The 21,063-nt window shown below is 37.4% G+C and overlaps 1 protein-coding gene across 10 annotated transcripts in view; it reads left to right on the forward strand.

Moving 5' to 3' along the window:
• Positions 1-1,599: 1,599 nt before the first annotated feature.
• The window catches only part of LOC136881185 (ankyrin repeat domain-containing protein 11), a 169,513-nt gene continuing 150,049 nt past the window's right edge, over positions 1,600-21,063 (forward strand). For 9 of the 10 annotated variants that reach the window (XR_011018723.1, XR_011018722.1, XR_011018725.1 and 6 more), the window contains exons 1-3: positions 1,600-1,672; positions 9,404-9,463; positions 9,793-9,897. The gene's annotated coding sequence lies outside the window, so the exon portion shown is untranslated. Of the gene's footprint in view, positions 1,673-9,403; positions 9,464-9,768; positions 9,898-21,063 lie in introns of all 10 variants that reach the window. The other variant, XR_010860991.2, reaches the window with a different exon arrangement.

Genomic DNA, 21,063 nt, shown 5'->3' on the forward strand with positions numbered 1-21,063 from the left:
AAATTTATCTGTGAAAATACTAGTAAACGGGTTAGTTTTGACTATGAGCATTACAATATTTTGTTAATACTGAACGTAGGCCTATTAAAATCATAATACGGTATTAGCATTAGGAATATGGAAGAATTTATTGACATTTTCGATGAAATAGAAAATAATGATTTTGATGTGCAAGTGAGGTTAAGAAGACCTTTTCGAAAAAGAATTGATCATTTTGAAAAAATGGGATGAAATAGTTTTTCTTCATAGATATAAAATTCATAATTCATAGAATTCATACATCTTCGTATTTAACTAATTCTTTTCATTCTGCAGTAGCTGCAGAACTACTCTCTGTAACAAATACGATCTTAGGTGCGCTACACATCAACAAAGTATAATTTTCTAACTAAAATTCGATATTTTGGTATCAATTTTCATTACTGTAATTAATTTTGAATAATTTGGTGCACGTCTTCTGTGAGGACCGTGTCGCGCTATTGAGAGAGACGGCAAGGGCATACATTTGTTGACAGCTCTGTTTTACACTCAACACAGTCAAGTGCTCCTTGATGCAACCATATGGCAATTCCTGTACGTACAAATTGTAAAAAGGAAACTCTTTCGATTGATTCTACAAAACCGCTCTGATTATTTCCGCGCAGAGTAACTTTTATTTATTTATTTATTTATTGCGACGAGTTTTCGGGCCTTTTAAAGGCCCGGGCCCCCAACTGCAGGCCCTAACGATACACCCCGCCCCTGCCTATCCCTTATCAGTCACGCAAATGCACTGGACTGCTAACCTAACCAGCTGCACAGGTACAAAACCAGCTGACATTGGCGGTGGCTGCTACTAGCACCAACAGTTGGTTCCATGGGTTTACCATCACGTGTTCATGTCCTGTAATTATTTGTACTAAATCTCGACGCAATGCTCTTCGTAAATCTGAAAGCCAATAATAGATTCACTGCTAACCTGATGTTGCGAAAAATAACCTACCATACATGAAGCAGTTAAGAACAGCCATAAACAAATGGGTATTACGGGATGAGGGTTCTTGTCTTACATTCTAGGAAACATTATACTGGTACTAGGCTGATCATTTTCCTATAATATGTAAAGAAACACAACATAATTAGCCCAATTAAGATACATTCACGTGCGCGTTTACCTCAGAGAGGATATATCGATAGACAACCGGATTACCGTATTGGTATAAAAACATTGTACACAAAAACGTGGGTCGTACCACGGAGATAACGGGTGTATACCGGTTCCAGTAATGTCAATAACTCAACGTCACTTCATAACATTACCATATTAGTCTGCTCTGCAGCAGGTCTATTGATCGTCGGGAATGTTAACAACCTAGCCAACAATGTAATTATTATACTATACCTACACAACTGATTGCTCTGTCCCGAAACAGAAAAGAACAATAATCTGTTCCCTTCTGAGGAAAATATATTAGATTTACAATGAAATAATAATCTTAATACTGAAAACAACGTCTGAATAAAATCTATCGTCAGTATACGAAAGTAATACTTCTTGACACTGAAATAAATAGAGTTGCAAGCTCGAACGTATTTCATTAGTTAATGTTGGTAATAGTACTAGATTTCTCCAGCGAAGAGTGAGGTCTTGAATGAATATGTTGGAATTCTGGAAATACTTACGCGTATGTTTGTAAGTTGTCAAAGGGATAGATCAGTACTCTTGGGATAGATGTTTTGATTGCAGTTGCGCTATGTGTTGTGTGAATTAGGCTGATGCACTCTGTTATGTAATGTAAATGTCTCTTTTTGTGCAGTAATACTGTTGTCGCTTTAACAGGTGATAGATAAACTTGCGATTTATTTTTCCAGCGTATGCGAATATTAGATTTAATCTTTGAAATAAGATATTTTATAGATTGTCATCTGATATGGATCACTTAAACGTGTGGTGTCAACAAATAGTACTTGGATATCAAAACCTTGGACAGAGAAGTAGGCAAGTAGACTAATGGATGACATCTCAGTGCATAGCTCAGTCATATTTTCGCATATATACTGTATATATATTAACCCATAGGCTACCTATTTTTCCTAGATGCACTTATGTATCGGAATTTCCTTGCTTTGTGAAAGTCACTGTTATAATTCATGTGTTTTTGAGTCATTCTTTGTACATAACTAAAACTAATTGCCATTAATAACAATCGCCCAGGTTATACCTGTAGTCAGATTCCCAGGAATGTTATAAATAAGTACGGTCATCCTAAAAATGTTATCTGCTTTTAATTATCGTGTGTAATACATATCACTTAAAGCTACGTCCAAAATCCTGACCTTAGATGTTCTGGAAACATGCAGATTTTCTAGAATACACTATAGTAGAATACACTAGGTCCTATGTAGGGAGTTTAAAAAAAGACATGACCCAGACTATCCATATTTATGTCTGGCTAATTTTTCTTATCTAACTCATGTAACTTACAGTTTTGTTCCCAGGCTATCTATATTTGTGTCAGACTACTTAATGAAAATATCTAACTCGTAGACAGTTTTGTTCCGAGACTAGTCATATTTATGTCTAACTACTTATTTTTCTTATCTGATAGACAATAAATGTTCCCTTCCTGACCTATTAACTCAAGTCCTGGACAGTGATTCATTTTGTTAACATACATTATATGGCACTAAATGAGCACTGATTTTCTGAAATACATTTCCAGCTTCTGCTTCATTCCTGTTTTGCCAAATTTTAACTAACTTACTTGTGGCAAGTTACTTTACATATTTCTTACCATAAGCAAATTACAGCAGTTTAAAATTACTTGACTGTTGTTATTTTATGTAATATCAGTCTCATAATGGGAATGAACAACTTGCAGTACACAATAACTGATTTTGGAAGTACATTTTCAAACCTTTTATTTCACATTTCAGTTGAGTGAAAAATAAGACACTCCTTGGAAGAAACTTATTTTTATGAATTCTTTTGTAAAGACGAGGGGAGTTCCTCAGGGCAGTGTTATCGGACCTTTATGTTTTCTTATATATATAAATGATATGAGTAAAGGAGTGGAATCGGAGGTAAGGCTTTTTGCGGATGATGTTATTCTCTATAGAGTGATAAATAAGTTACAAGATTGTGAGCAACTGCAACGTGACCTCGAAAATGTTGTGAGATGGACAGCAGGCAATGGTATGTTGATAAACGGGGCTAAAAGTCAGGTTGTGAGTTTCACAAATAGGAAAAGTCCTCTCAGTTTTAATTACTGCGTTGATGGGGTGAAAGTTCGTTTTGGGGATCATTGTAAGTATCTAGGTGTTAATATAAGGAAAGATATTCACTGGGGTAATCACATAAATGAGATTGTAAATAAAGGGTACCGATCTCTACACATGGGTGTTTAAGGGTTGTAGTAAGGATGTAAAGGAGAGTGCATATAAGTCTCTGGTAAGACCCCAACTAGAGTATGGTTCCAGTGTATGGGACCCTCACCAGGGTTACCTGATTCAAGAACTGGAAAAAATCCAAAGAAAAGCAGCTCGATATGTTCTGGGTGATTTCCGACAAAAGAGTACCGTCACAAAAATGTTGCAATGTTTGGGTTGGGAAGAATTGAGAGAAAGAAGAAGAGCTGCTCGACTAAGTGGTATGTTCCGAGCTGTCAGTGGAGAGATGGCGTGGAATGACATTAGTAGACGAATAGGTTTGAATGGCGTTTATAAAAGTAGGAAAGATCACGATATGAAGATAAAGTTGGAATTCAAGAGGACAAACTGGAGCAAATATTCATTTATAGGAAGGGGAGTTAGGGATTGGAATAACTTACCAAGGGAGATGTTCAATAAATTTCCAATTTCTTTGAAATCATTTCGGAAAAGGCTAGGAAAGCAACAGATAGGGAATCTGCCACCTGGGCGACTGCCCTAAATGCAGATCAGTATTGATTGATTGATTGATTGATATATAAACTATGAGTCATATGTCAGTCTTTCACTCCTTTCTTGTTTTCTCTCAACATATAGTTCGGCAGTAGGACTGACATTATTCTTTCATATACAGTATTTACAGACTTACAGTATTTTCAATTACTTTATTTCATTATATTGTTAATACATAGTGATATGTAGAATGGATTGGAAATAAGGATATATTGGAGTATGGAATGGCTGTAATCAATTTCAAAAAATTACGTTTAGAAATATTCTCAGTCTCTACTTATGGAATCATTATTTCATAGTGTTCCATTTTTACAGATTAATTTATTGTTGAAAACCTTTCCTGGTAAAACTTTACTAATGGGCATACAAAAGAGAGGTTAGGAATCCAATATGGTGCAGCTCATATGATGTCGCAGCACACTACACAAGGCTGCCGACTGATTAGGTCTGTCTACTGACAAAATTATTCTTGGAGTGCATTCTACTACGTTCAACAGTGGACAAAACTTGAATTACAGAAAAGAAGTATCTCCTGGAGATCAGCACATTCTGTGTTTGATTGTGGATGGAACTTGTACTAATGAACATTGACTTGTAGCAAACTGCTCTTCTTCACATGTTCTTCTCGTTTACTAAACATGCACCTCTATTAGTAAAATGACCCCTGCTCTTTTACTGGATATCCTGGGAATATTCTTCCTAAACCTGCCAACAGGTGTTGTATTGTAAAATCTTTATAGACACAGTGCAAGTCTGCTCTGATATTTAACTCCTCATAAATAAGTTATTGTCTAGTTTTGGTCATTTCCAGGGTTTAGACATACAGTAGAAGTCCGATAGTCCGGCACGTTCGGGACCGGCCCGGTGCCGGATTACCGAAAATGCCGGATTATCGAGCGGTACCTCCTACTACGATATAGGTTAAGGTGTACAGTGAAAACAACTGTAATACGGTGTTTTGCAGTAAAATGTTGATCAGCAGAATCATTAGTTTAATAACACACTCCTTTTATCAATCGTGTTGTTTCTTATTGTCATTCCATAATAATGCCGAAGTTCATCGATGTTTTTATCTTTAAGTCTTCCTTTACCATTTAGAGTCTTTGCACCTACAACTTCTCTTTTCCTTCTGTCCGCTTCAATTTTTGAAGGCATCTTACCATCCGTTTTTGAACGTGGCCCATACGTTCAATTTTTGAAATGTTTTTTTATCATATGGTTGGCTTTCCAGTACTCAGTGTAGCACACAGCCTTCCAGACTGAATATTTCCAGAGATAGAGATATTTACGTAAGTCATTGCGTAACAACTGGATTGTATCAGATACATTTGCACTATTAACTTTGAAATAATAAAATATACTCTTCCAATGGTTTGAACAAATAATGCATCAAATTGTTCAGGAGAGATCATTATTAAGAGATTAAAAAATCCTGGAATGGTGCTGGACCATCGGGCGTTCCGGACTGTTGGATGCCGGACTAATGGAATTCTACTGTATAACCGTTATCTTTTAACTTTACCAATACATGTTAGATCATACATAAAATGAGATCTATGCTTTGATGTAGAACTTGAACTTATTTGGGGTAATTTTCTTTCCTCAATTAATAAATGATTGTACGGTAGGGCCTACCTTTAATATCTTCTTTCCAACAGGACATAATGTCACATATCAATACTTAAGGTGGATAATTTTACATTCCTACTCATGCTGATGTACTACCGACAGATGCCTCATGAGTAGTAGACTGTGTTACATGTAATGAATTTCATGATTAGATCCTTATTGACATATAAATTGAAAATACACTTTTTAAGAGATGTATTGGTCCACCTTCTTAATACTAGTTGACATCTAGAACACTAGTTGCTATCCAGTTGGCTAGACTATATGCACTTCTTGTTCATCACTTGTTTTGTTTTGTTGTTAACGGACGTTGCTCCATTGACAGACAAAGTTGTGCGCTGTTTAATTTTCTGTAAAAATTAAAATAAATGAGAAAAATTTAATGCCTGATTCACTGTTTAATTTTCTGTAAAAATTTAAAAAATGAGAAAAATTTAATGCCTGATTTACTGTGTTCTAGTGTGCCAACGTACACATCCACAGTATTCAAACAACCAATTTCCTAAGCAGAAGCCCTTGCAGAAATAGCGGTTGCATGCGATTCGCAGGAAGAACGTAAGAAATAAAAACAAACAAGGTACAAATGTTCGCTGCATATTGCCAAAGCTGGGAAACCCTTCACGGAAGGGAATTTAATCAGGGAGTGCCTAATGGACGCGGCGGCATGTAATTTTGTCCCATGAAGCTAGTTGAGAAATTTGGCAAAATCTCTCTTTCTCCTCAAACTGTGGCTCGCAGAATAGACGATATGGTCGTTGATATGGAACAGCAATTAATGGAGAAGGCAGAAAGTTTTGTATCCTTTTCCATCGCCCTTGACGAATCAACCAACATTGTGGACACAGCTCAGCTCGTTGGGTGGATGACAATCTCAGGTCACCGAGGATTTCCTAGACTTCGTAGCCCTGAAAGATACCACTACCTGTTTCGATATTTTCCAAGCTGTGGAAGGTATTTTTGAGTCATTGGGATTAAAATGGGAGCAGTTGACGAGTGTAAGGATGGATGGAACTCCTGCTTTACATGGTGTACGCACGGGGTACCTCAGCTATGTAAAATTAAAACTGGCTGAGAGCGGTAGTACCCTAATGGCGGCAATCCATTGCTTGGTACACCGGGAGGCAATCTGTGTAAAAGTTGCCAAGCTTAAAGACGTAATGGGAACAGTTGTGTGAATGGTAAATTTTCTTCACTCCCATGGACTCGCCGTCAATTCAAAGAGTTCTTGGATGACATCAAAGCGGAGTATCCGGATATCCCGTACCATGCAGAAGTACGATGGCTGAGCCAGGCGAAGGTGCTTCATCGTGTTTTTTGCTTGCGGAATGCAATAGATACCTTTTGTGACATGAAAGGGCAGCCCGAAGTTCTTTTGCGTGATCCTAAGTGGGTGGTGGACTTGGCATTTTTAAGTGACATTACTGCCAGTCTGAATACTTTGAACACTTCGCTATCTGCAAAAAAATTCCGGAAAATAAAAGGCAAGAAATCAAAATTGTTGATACAATTAAGTATTTTTAGGGAAATTATAACTTGATGAGAAATTATAGAATCACACAGCCTGAAATAACTTGCTCTAGTGAAATAATTGTTGAAACTACTAATACAGATGAAATAGACAAACTACTGAAGATAGAAAGAATAATAATTAGAACATGCATAAGTAAACAATATCAAGTTAACGGACAGTGAGAATAGCATAATATAAGACAGTTTGTAAAGAAATTGAACCAGTATTAAGTATGATTAGGAAAAAAAACATGCATCATTCTTTGGACAACTTATCATAACACCTGACACCAGAATTAGCAGAAAAATAATTGAAATATTGAAAAACTTTGGAACAGCAAGACAATGATTAAATAGATTACAAAAAATAAGGTTGATATTCAAGAACTCCAAATAACAATAGGAATACTAAGCTGGAACAGGTAGATCATTTCAAGTATTTAGGATGTACAAAGTACAAATAGTCATCCATCCTCTCATTAATCAGAAATGAAAATGGAAGAGGTCTAATCCTTTGGAGAATGGAAGACTTCCGTGGGCCTTGAGAAACTAATACCATCAATGTCTGAAGAGAAGAAGAGTCGACCGGGGGAAGTAGGATAGGAAAGATTAAAATGAACAAACTAGCACAAGTAAAAATGAAATGGCGTATGGCTTTTAGTGCCGGGAGTGTCCGAGGACATGTTCGGCTCGCCAGTTGCAGGTCTTTCGATTTGACTCCCTTAGGCGACCTGCACGTCATGATGAGGATGAAATGTTGATGAAGACGACACATACACCCAGTCCCCGTGCCAGAGAAATTAACCAATGATGGTTAAAATTCTGGACCCTACCGGGAATCGAACCCGGGACCCCTGAGACCAAAGGCCAGCATGCTAACCATTTAGCCATGAAGCCGGACACTAGCACAAGTAAATGGAAGCTATGCCATGTGGTTGCCAACCCACACTCACAAGTTAAAAGCCCCTACAGGTTCCTCTTTTAGTTGCCTGTTACAAAAGTTTGGAGATATCAGGAAGTATTCTACTCGCAGGGAAGTCGGCGAGCGTGCCAATATTCCACATGCCTGTCCTCAACTTTGGTAATGTGTTACACACCTCTCTCTCTCTTCCATAGTCAGTTTTCTTTTGGCGGAAGTTTTACAGCCGACTGCCATCAGGCCATATTGCTCTTGTGAAATGAGACCTGGGTGCTACCACTGACTCCACTGTCAGTTTCATCTGTCACCTGTCCTAATGTTAATACTGGTAACAACAGTCCCATGGACCTCTGCTTGGAATAATTCAAAGAAATTTCATGAAACTAGACTACTGAGCCTAAAATTGATGGTTTCTAGCATGATTTCATCTCCTGAAGGGACCACCACACCCCACCTAATGGCCCCTTAGTGGGTCGAGTTATTTTTGCCGGCAGATGTTCGGCGTTGAGTCACTGGCTGTATGGTCTACTCCTTTAGTGTAAGAGAATCCCAGCAGACAGAGAAGCCTAATGCACTGGTTGATATACAAAATTCAGCTGTCTCATCAACCTGATTAGCAGTAAATTCACTACTTTTACATTTTTATTTTATTTTTTCCCTAACATTTTGGACATTTTGGGTCATTTCAGAAATACTTATGTGCCTTGCAACCGTATCATCTGACAAGGGGATTGTTTCTAAATTTCTGTTCATCTTTAGTCCAGCTCTTGTTGATACCAGAGGGAATGATGAATCTTCAACAGTATTGTGTTTCTTACCCATCTTTGCTAATGTTTGTAATATTTATTCTGAAGCAAAGAAAAGTTGCTCTGGATGTACTTAATAAGATTATTTTTAACAGTTAGACTTTTCATTTCTATATAATAAATCATTTTAGATAGCTACACGTTTTTGGTAGATAGATCAGATCACAATACAACACACTACAGTTGGATTCCACATTCTATAAATCCATAGGCCTACTTTAAATTGGAGATATTTTCTACATTTGCTCAAAATCATTTCAGCTTGAGAAGTGCATGGAACTGTTCTTTTCAAATATTTTTTTAGCTTTAAATGTCAATGCAATGAAGCAAAATAAAGAATTATTGCATTCAGTATATCAAGAACATTTGTGCTACACTGTCATGGCAAAATTCTGTTGACGTATGAAGGAACTAACATAAGTGTTTCAGTAACCTGCATCCAATTCATCTTGTGATCAGAACTATGCAGATGAATGTTGTCAATTGTGCTGCAAATTATTTTCTAGAGGGTGTTCTATTTTGTGAGAATTTTACTAAAACTAGCATGTTTCTATCCATAAAACTGTGATATTTGTTATTCAATCAAATTGTAGGTTTTAATATTTGGTTCTCTTTTCAGGAAAAAGTGTGGATACTCTTTGCTTCTGCCCATATTCTGAAATACATACAGTAATTACAAGTAAGTCACTACATCCAGTAATTTGTCCGTTGCAGTTTTCCATCCTGGACAGTAATTATGAGAAGGGTTCACTCAAAATGTTAACCCAAGGGATATTTTTAGAAATGATTATTGGTTGAATTATTTGAGTCTGCCAGTTGATAATACAATACAGTCATGTTGGCAAGTCTAGACTCTTAACATGCTTTATGAACAAGAGGTTTGTTTTGTGTTTGCTGCTAGAATACACCCCATTTAGCCTAAAAAAACAACAACAACAACAAAAACAGTTAATTATGCAAGATGTTATTTTAATTGTGATCAAGGTCTGTGTTGACATTTTTCTTCAGCTGACATTATGGTGAAGAGAACACTGTTGTCAACTGTGATCCACACTGCTATGTAACGTGGTCCTGCAGAGCTGCTCCTACCTGACAGACACTGCATTCAATAGTGTAAGTTAATTTAATGCAATAATTTTATCTATTCATAATCATGGTCATCCATTTCCCTCGTCCAGCTCCTACCGGGTTGGGATGTTCATGGTACCTTTCCATCTTCCTCTATCCATCCACCATTGTTCCTTCTCAACTCTCTCATGTCCTCCCTCCTTTACCCTTCTCAATTCTGTCATAAAGCTTTTCCACTCTAATTTCCTTCCTGACATCCTCATTTCTTACTCTGTTTTTTCTTGTCTTTCCTGTCATACTTCTTAAAATTTCACTGGTCTATGGTTCACAAACTAGGACATGACTACAGTAACCCACAATGGACTGTCATAAAAATGAAATATCAAAATTAAAATTACATAATGATACTAGAGATATGATATAAGTGCACAATATAAGCTTCCAAATAGGGCACATTGGCTTCTTTTTACAGTTAGCCTTAGGAATACGGCCTGTTACATTGCATATGCTTTGCTGTAAATTTTGATTTAGAACAAGTTTCAGAGAAATGCATAGAAGCATTTTCTCCAGTCATAGAATGGATTAAAAAAGATAAAAAGATCAGGGTCACTTTTCACTCAAATTTATCTGATATAACATAGAATGACTTTTCTACAAATGCTTTTAGCATTTCTTTCCCTGTACTTTTCTTGATGATGATGATGATGACAGCAATGATAGTGTGTTTAATAAATTGGAAATTGTAAGTTACTGCTCATAAAATTCTTAATGTATCTCTGTTATGGCCATTATAATTCTGGAATGATAGTTAATTTCATTTTCACATGCTTTATAAACTGTACTTTATAATCTTATGAAGGAAATACAGTTAGTGAAACAGTATTCAGCTGCTGAACAAGAGAGTTCCACATGAGTGGGAACTTTCATATGTTTGACTGTTTTTAGTAATAGTGCATTGAAGATCTGTTTGTAATAGCCAATAGTTGTTCATTTAGCCTGTAGAAGGGCTTTTCTCTTATTTGTAGTCAGAGGCGTATTTATGGTTTTACTCAATCTTTTGGGAGCCCATTGTCTTTAGACACACCAGAATATATTTACTGGTATTGTAAATGGACTATAATTATATCTAATAAAGTGAACACATTATTTTATTCACTTACAAACATATTTACAAAAATTTCCTCCTAGCTTCAATTGTAGCAATGGTGTGTGTTCTGTGAAGGTTCAAGTTGCATATTTTCTTCCAAAGCACATGCATCCCAGTGGATTCGTTTGCTCAATTTACTCATCAGAGGTAGACTCAGCAGAGGTTACTGTAGAATTATTATTTAACTATCCTTTTGCTTTTGAAGATGTGCATCGTTTTCTTTTTCCTTCTTTTGCTTCTTGTAAATTGACTCGTACCTTCCTTTCATTGACGCCATCTTCAGGAGTAGTAGAGTGGGGTATCATTTGAGACTTCCACACTTCTGGTTACTGGCTAACCGAACACCATATGACTTGTGTCAAGCTTGGCATGATAATAAGTGTTGGCAACTGACGCAGCAGATACTTCACTCTGTTGCTCAGTTCCCTAGTAACTATTGGACTTTTAAGGTGTGTCGTAAGGTCATTATCATGATGGGTAAGTACACTACAGCTCAGAGAATATTTTTGGTCGAATGTTACTTGCTGAAGAAGAAGAAACCATTACCTTTGAAAATTCCTCAGACAGATTCCCGGTTCGACAGTACAATCAAAACGTTTTGTGAAACAACACATACAGAAGGGGCATAGTGCTGATTCTGTAACTACCAAGAGAAAACAGCGAAGGAGAACAGCTCTCGCACAGGAAAGGTTAGAAGACATAAAGGCAACACTGCAAGTCAGTCCACATAAGTCACTTCGGAGAGTAGCTAAGGAAACTGGTATTTCACTTTTGTCAGCATGTAATGCAACAAAATGATTACATTTACGATCTTACTGGTCTCATTCAGTCCATAACATATAGTCTACAGATTACATTGCAAGAATTGAGATTTTGCAATTGGCTAATGAATAGTGTTCACAACGGTATCAGAAATCCGAACTTACTTTATTTATTTATTTATTTATTTAATTTTATTTTATTAATTAATTAATTAATTAATTAATTAATTTATTTATTTACCTATCTATCCTGAGTATGTACATAACTGGTGAGATCAGTTTTGAGTTTTGTTTAGATCTTACAGGCGTAATCATGCCACTTCTTTGAGATGATTACGTCTGCTCACTTTTGCAGGCACAGCGCTCGCTGTCTCTGCTTCCCTATTCCTCGGTATTCTGGTATGAAGTCTTAAATTATACTCCCTGTACAAATTGCAAACAAAAAAATTATAATGATGTTGATGCAGTTATAGGGTAACTGTAAAATGTGAATTTTTGTGGGCAGTGAATTGTAAATACAGCATTAATAGTAAAAACAAAACAATAGTTTACAGTACCTCAACATTTAGATCAAACACAAAATAGGTTTATGCCTGGACAGCAGTAGGCAAGGAGTATGGCCACAGCCACAGTTTTAGTCAGGAGAAGACCGAGCTCGATAGCTGCAGTCGCTTAAGTGCGGCCAGTATCCAGTATTCGGGAGATAGTAGGTTCGAACTCCACTGTCGGCAACCTTGAAGATGGTTTTCCGTGGTTTCCCATTTTCACTCCAGGCAAATGCTGGGGCTGTACCTTAATTAAGGCCACGGCCGCTTCCTTCCCTGTCCCATCGTCGCCATAAGACCTATCTGTGTTGGTGCGACGTAAAGCAACTAGCAAAGTCAGGAGAAGAGTTAGATGATGGTTATGCAAGATAGACTACCAGCAGGTCACATTATTTTGGAAGGAAAACAGCTGAAGATGACAACTAAATTCAGGTGCCTTGACAAGCATGATATTAAAAACAGGTTCAATAGTTGAATACCTGCTGGCAAAATCTTTGTAACCTCACTTTTCTAGAATGCTGGGTTTCCATGCATAAACGATGTATGTGGTTGGAGGGAGGCATGTAGGAAGTTATGTTGGCAATCATGTATATTAAGTGCCTTTTTTCTTTTGTTTAAATTTTGCCACGGTTCGTGCGGGTGCAGAAACGTATCAGTGGAGGAGGAAAGTCGTTTGTCGCTAAGTCCTAGTGTGTGGAACGATATAAATAGGGGACTAAAATGCAAAATTAAATATAGTAAATGGAAGAGGAATGAAAAGAAATACAAGCGAAATTCGGGGCAACCATATTTAGCCCACAATAACAAATCAGTGCCTGGGAAAATCCTGCTGAACAGGTGGGTGCAAAAACGTAAGCCAATGTAAGAAAGTCAACATGTTTAATGGGAGATTCATATGTCTTATATTTTAATGCATAATCAGAGCTTTTATTATTGACCTATTATATATGTATATAAAGCATTATGTATACTGTATATGCATATAAATATGTCCTGCTTTCTTTACAGATTGCTACCTGTAAATGTAAATACCCTTGTAGAAACTGAGTTTGGAGGACAACAGAATGCTGTTTGAAGAATTCTACAATTTAGACTACAATGAACAAACACAACATTTAGCTTCGTCATGCTTTGAAATTGCAGATATCAAATGCAGGGAGACCGATGAGGCCATTTCGCGCAGACACTGCACATTTAAGTACTTTTTAAGGAAAAATGCAGAACAAATTCAGGTATGCAAAAAAAAAAAAAAAAAAAAAAAAACAAAAAAAAAAAAACAACAGTATGCACGATATATAGAATTACTGCTAGATGTCTGCAAATGCTCCAAGTGAAGATAAAATGTGGCATTCCCTTTGAAGACAGAAGAGATACAGCATAAGAATCGTCCAAACAAACTTCAGAACAATGTGAAAGATTTGATAAGAAAGCACATTCAGAAGCTACCAAGACAAGAAAGCAACTACTCGAGACGTAAGAATGAAAAGCTCTGCCTGAGTTCCAATTTAAATGGTACTAAGCTTTACCAACTCTTTAAAGAAAATCTTACAGTACAATGCAGTGACAAAGCGTACAGGGATATTTTCAGGGGAGAATATAATTTACGCTTTGGAGTACCACTTTACAAATGAAAATACAGTAGAAGTCCGTTATAGCGAGAATTCATAACGGCGCAAAATTTACTAGCTAAAGCGGATTGTCGTTATATCCGATTTTTAAATAAAAGTTGGAAAACCCTTCATGCACATTAAAATCGGTATGAAACGGCAATCATTTTGTTCAAAACTTGTGTTTCCGCAGATGATACCCACATTACGGCTTACTTGTTTGTTATTTTTCGTAATCCGATACTACGTGAAAGAGTGTGTTTATTTCATTTTGAAAAAAATATACTACCGTATTTCTCCGAATCCAAGATGAACCCCACTTTTCCCTTCAAAAAATTTAAATCAGGCTCAAAAAGAAGTTCATAAAATCATATGAATGCCTTGTTGTACATTAGGCCTACGCATTTTTAGACTATTTTTAGACGCCGGACATTGACTTTCGTCACGCTGGTTTTTTTTTTTTCTTTGTGGCTGCAAAATTACTCTTTATTTTCGCGGGTTTAAGGACCATTAACTTAATATTGGCATCATAATACCGAAAAGAACTCGTTGAAAATTTTCCGGCAATACCTATTCCATGCGTCTCTACAATACAACGATCCATCAGGAAATTATTCTTGCTGTCTATAAAACTGTTAGTTTTACGCAGCGTCAGATATAACCAGCTACCGCTACACGCACGTCTCGCTTGTCGGGTTCGGCCAAATTCAGCGGCTAGCGACGTATAGGCCTAATCGCGAACGTTGGAAGTCAACGAACGAGTTTATTGCGCCACGGTATGGCCATTCCGCCCTTGCGTTTTTGGTGCACATACCTCACAATTTCATCTGCGACTTCTTTAAAGCATCCTTGTTGCGGACCACTGAATGCATTTTTTTGTACAGTACGCATTTTTTTAGCCCTTGGTTTTCACGCTAACGCCAAATACTGGCTTTAGTTAGGCCTATGCCGTATTTTCTTGCGGCTGCACAATTATTTTACATTTTCGAGTGTTAAACATCAACTTAAAATTGCCATCAAAATATCAGCTAGAACCCGTTGAAAATATGCCGGCAATACCTTTTCCACGTACCTTTACAATACGACTATCCATATCGAAAATATTTCTGCTGTCTATAAACCTTAATTTTACTAAGCGTCAAGTACAATAGACGCGTTATGGCTCTGCCACTGAGTAGCCATGGCTTTTCGAAGAATTCGAAGGGTTGCATGGTTTGATGCCATTCTGCAGATTTGAGAAACACACAGGCACTGCACAACCAGTACCTACTAATTAGTAGGTACTGGCACAACCGGTTGTCGCGGCTAGCGATGTGTAGTGAAGAGGCGGTCGTTTATTGTCAACGAGTTCTGTGCGCGTGTGAAAAGCAGCAGCGTGGTTACCGCGGTAGTTGCCAGTGGTATCATTTAACTTACTGTTAGGCCGCGAATGCAACAACCCTTGAGTTTTCGCATGAGATTCTGAGAAAAAAAAAGTCTTGTATTCGGAAAAATACGATATCACTCCAGAGATTTCTGTGGCAAACGCCTCAGCTTTCTTCTTCAAACAGCGTCACCTAACCTAACCGTATATGTAGCCTATCATGAAAACATATTTGAAACACATGTAGAGAAATAACCTCCACGCGAAAAAATTGTACTCTGCCACATCTTGAGGTGTATCACATTCTTACTTAATTTCCGTATATTCCATTAAAATGAAGATATCGTTTACTTCACTCGGTCTTTATTTTTAACGAGTTAACAACTGCTATCGGCCACGTTATTTACGCATTTATTACGAAAACGTGTTATCCTCTTTCATTTCGAATTTTCTTTAGAGAACAGCAGTCGATGGGTGTTACTAATCAACTGCAACATCGCCTTTGAATGTCAACGAGAGAGATCGCAAATGCACAAAGTGAGAAAACTATACCGTACCGAAGATGATCGATTGCATTTTGTTGCAAACGATTCAGTTTTCTTATTCAAACAGCGTCACGTATCCTAACTTAACCGTACTATACGTATGATGAAAACACACTTCAAGCGCCAGTAGAGAAACTATAACTTTCTCGCTATACATTTTGATAATAACCTTTCCGTAATTTAACCAGACGCGACAAAATATAAACTAACCTCTGAAATAAATTAAGCACTCTGCCTTATGTTGAGGTTTATCCCATTCTTACTTAATTGCAGTATTTAGACTCAAAATAAAGCGGTAGGTTAATCAGCCTTAATTTTTAACGAGTTGACAACCGTTATCGGACACGTTATTTACGCATTTATTACGAAAATATGTTCTCTTTCATTTCGAATTTTCTTTACGGAACAGCTGTCGGCGGGTATTACTAATCGACTCCGACATCGCCTTCGAATGTAGACGAGATAAATCGCTAGTGCACATAGCGAGGAAACGATGCCGAAGGTAATCTATCGCATGCAATATCATCGCTGGGGTGTATAAATATTGGTAACGGAAAAAATCGCGCGCGCTTAATCGCTCGTAATAACGGATGGGCCAGTGATAGGGTTCTCGCTGTAACCGAAGAACAATACACAGTTTAATATAGGAATTTTGAAGGGACAGAAAAAAGTCGTCGCTATAACGGAATTCTCGTTATATGCCGTACTCGCTATAGCGAACTTCTACTGTATTTATAAAATCCTCCTTATCAAAACAAATCAAGTCAACTGTTAGATGAAACAAAGTCTATACATGTTTCAGCCTAATCTCAAGGCCATGTTCAGTAGCAGAATAATAATTACATTATACACAAACAAATTAAAAATCGTGATGAAGTGAAATGACAGTGATCATGATAAATGAATTAAAAACATATTGAGGTACAAAGTCCTCTCGTCTAATAGGTCGTTCTTGAATTGTCGAATAAAACTTGCTGACTGTTAAAACACTGTGCTAAAGGAGTGTAGTGAGACCGTCGATACCATGGATTAAAATGTGTGTAACATCTGTAATGAGAAAAATAATTTTTAAGAGGGGATGAAAACAAGTTAAAAAATAATGTAAGAAAAGAAAACTCATTTGACTTGCTTATAAATAAAAGTTGTCGTCGAATGGAGATGACCTTGTCAGCCTCAAGTCACATTGACAACTAAGCCTGTGTGTGTTGCTTACTGTGTATCTGTGTCGATGTGGTTGGGAGGGGGAATGGAGGGGGAGGGATGATGTGAATCACGGGAGGAGGGTGTTGATGGAAGAGTGGGTTTTGTTCTAGAATGTCAGTAGTAAAACTTAGGGACCTCCTTATTCTCCCACTTATGAATGGAAATACTCTATCAAATTTTATCTATTGGTCAAGCAGGTTTGTGAACATTACATGTTTTACACAGAGAACACACAACTAGCACTGTAATAAAATTTGAACCATAGTCACTTTTCTATGAATACAGAAAATTTTATATTCAACATAATTTTCCCTCTCTTTTTCTTTTTACTTCTTCTACATTCCTTTGCACTATGATTTGAGGGGCCCCCCAGATCCCGAGGCCCTTCACATTATTGTGAATTGCGTGACTCCATAAATCTGTTCCTGCTTATAGTTATTTGTGTTGAGTTTGTGGGACTTAGAAAGTCACATATCTAGGATATTGAAAGCCAGGAGCAATGTAGTTTTCATATCTTAATTTATTTAGCATTATTTTATTGTTTACAAGATATTTGAAGTATGTTTGTTGATAGTGAATTATACGGTAGAAACTTGATAATTCGTCTCTATTAACCGTTCATTGGATTATCCAACTGTTTTTCCATTTTTTGAAATGATCAGTAATTCCAGCTAAACAAACATGAAGGAAATCCTAATCATAAAGCAAAGGTCCCAGCTCAGGGTTACGAGTGAAGACCTCGACGGAATCTACAGAGAAGATGGACTTTAGAATGGTGGAGATTCCAGAAGAGGCAGCCCAGTACTCGGGGAATAGTATGAGTACACCATGCATCAGCAGTGTTTGTTCCCCGTGTAAGGGACGATCTGAATAATTGCTGGCAGTAGCCGTAAAATGCTTTTGGGAGTGGTGACCCTATCGTAACATTAGCCTAAAAATGAGTGATGGTATACCATCAACACCCCGACCTGGCAGGAGCTGGATGAGAGGAAATGAAGATGCTGATAAAGCATTCAAGAAAAAGCCCTGTATGGGGCTACAGTTGCCTTGGTATTTTCCTCTGTTGAGTGAGTGGGGTTTTATTGATTGCTGTTGAGTCCAGCTTAGTGTTTTTTGCTGATCATTCACAAAAGTTTTGGAAAGTCAGTCACAAGGTTGCATCTCATCAACTATATTCGGTTTATCTTCATTTCCCACTTTGAGCATAAATGTTTTCTGCGACACATAGTATTCAAAACAAGTTAAGTGACAATGGAGAATGTTTGGTACCTCAATTCCTCTACAAAATGCTTTTGAACAGCAGAAACCCTCATGCAGTTTCTGGTGCAAGAAGATGGCACCTCAGAATTAGAATTTACACCAGAAAAAATAATGCTGGTAATGTAAAATACAGAGGAAATTTACAAACTTCTCCAAAAGAATATAAAAATACGGTAAGAACAAGTCTAATGAATTATCCATTCCTTCCCTCCTCTTCACCATGGCAGATAATCAAAGTTCTACTGTGTTTCACTTCTCAGGTGGACTTACGGCACCTTATTCATAAATTGAAAAGTAACTGACATGAAAGTAGCAAGAATGATTGCTGGTACAAACAGATAGGAACAATGTCAGGAGAGTACTTAGAATGAGGACAAGGCTAAGCTAGAGAGAAACTCAATGAATGAAGTTGTGTATACACTAGCTTCAGTGGAGGGGTCATGTAAGATAGATGGTGGAGGAGAATACAGTGGAGCCCTGGATTGGGAGCATAATTCGTTACGGCAACACACTTGTAATCCAAAGCGCTCGTACAGTAGAAGTCCGTTATAGCGAGAATTCACAACAGCAGAAAATTTACTCGCTATAGCGGATTGTTTTTTATTCAATTTTTGTATAAAAGTCGGAAAACCCTCCTACACATTAACTCTCTTGGTGCCAGATGGTAGTGCGAGCACCCGCCCTCTAAATTGCCAGAGCCGATCTGGTCGGCCTGTAACAATCCAGTCGGAAGCTGCCAGAGCCGATTACATCGGCCGGCTTAAAATTCTGTGATATACATACTTTTGAGGCAACCTATAGTGACGTGCATACTTTTGTTACAGCCTGTAGTAACGGGCTACACGTTATTGAGTGCCTGGCCTTGCTTTGGCAGTTCTAAGAGGGTGTTATACCTTTCACAAGAGTCGTTTCCTGCGTTTACAAATCGCTAACCGGTCAGTAAGAGATTGCTCCTTGCAGTGAGTGGATTTGTGACAGGAAAATGGCATGTTGTTCACGTGATATTTTTTCAGCAGGTATTGATGACAATAAATTAATGCAGTATTTGGAACAGTGCGAAGTTAACGCGGATGATTTATCGGATAGCGATAGGAAATTTAGTTCAGAGAGTAGCGACGAAATTATACCGGACACGTCCGCGGAATCATCGCAGCTAAAGAAGAGACGTTTAATTGTGTCTAACAGCACTAAAGCTACTCTGAATATGGTGGTAGATGAAACTAGTGATAACGAATATGATGATGATGTCTCTGGAGAACATTTTGTGGAAATTTGTCCCAATGAACCCGACAACATTCCTCAACCTCCTGTCTCCTTCAAGGAAGTTCTTGGACCTAAACATGCCCTACCGTCTGATTCTCCGCCCATATCATACTTCAATTTACTTTTCACTTACTCTCTGCTAAACCTTATAGTCACATACAGTCCTCTATCATTACCTAAATGCCGGTCTCCGTGGGCCAAGTGTAGCATGCCTGCCTCTCACCCGGAGGTCATGGGTTCGATTCCCGCCCAGGCCAAGAATTTTCGCCTGGTCCTGAGGGTTGGTTCAAGGTTCACTCAATCCAAGTGACTCTTAAGTGTTTGCAATTGAGAAGATATCTGAGGGTGAGAGGGCGACCCCGGTCTGGAAAACCAAGAATAATTACTGAGAGGATCCGTCTCGCTGACCATGATTCACCTCGTAAACTGCAGGTACCGAACTGATCAGCGGTCGCTTAGTAGGTCAATTAGTGAATATTCAAGATAAACTTAAATATTATAATTAAGCGGTCCGCCTATTCAATACAATATATAATTTATTATATCTAGTACATGTTTCGTCCCATAAGGGACATCAAAGCAAATCATGGCTTTAGTGCCATACATTTCTTAATTTCGTAAATTCTGTTGTATTGTAAAATTATTTTTCTAATATATACTACAACCGAAAACGAGAAACTTCTTTCTGAAAACAAAAACTATAATATCAACTACTATTTTTTACTTATTTAATGATTCAGAATTATTTTAATACTGTGTTGTCTGCACGTAGAAAATTTGTTGTCAGTATTTGCCAAACATCGATACATACACGCGAATTTTATCGGTGAGTAAAATTGTCTTGTTTTTACTAGTGACATATGTTTGAATTTTTATTTTTTACGTTTTTATTTTTCTTGTTCAGATTAGTTACTCTATAGAATTGTATTTAGAAATACATTATACATAATTACGTATATTCTTTTGTATCGTAAATTATTTTTTCAAAGTAGATATTGAGAGGGAAAGTGCGAAAATATTTTTATCTTCCTAAAAATAAATGTTATCGACAACTATAAATCAATAATAAAACGTCTTTGACTCTTTATATCACTCCAAACCAGTTTTTTATTCTACGTAGTCGATATGTAGAAAATTTCATGCCGGTATTTGCAGTGCTATACACCAGTAGATATACGCGAATTTTAAAATACATGTATTTCCACTGAAAACGGCCTGGCACTTTACAGTAGTAGAGTGGAGGCGAAGTTCTGGCCTCTTCCAGCTGATGGGGAGCAGCCGACCAGATCGGCTCTTGGTTCCAAGGGGGTTAAAATTGGTTTGAAACGGCAATCAGTTTGTTCAAAACTTGTGTTTCCGTGGACGATATCCACACTACGACTTACTTGTTGTTATTTTTTGAAATCCGACACTACTTGCCTATACAGATGCCTTGCAGTATTATTATTATTAAATACAAAGGCTGAATTTTACAACGATCATACCAATCGTTCACTGGTTTGTTAGCTTCCTCGGGA

The sequence above is a fragment of the Anabrus simplex genome, chromosome 9 (assembly GCF_040414725.1).
Source record: "Anabrus simplex isolate iqAnaSimp1 chromosome 9, ASM4041472v1, whole genome shotgun sequence".
NCBI lineage: Eukaryota > Metazoa > Arthropoda > Insecta > Orthoptera > Tettigoniidae > Anabrus > Anabrus simplex.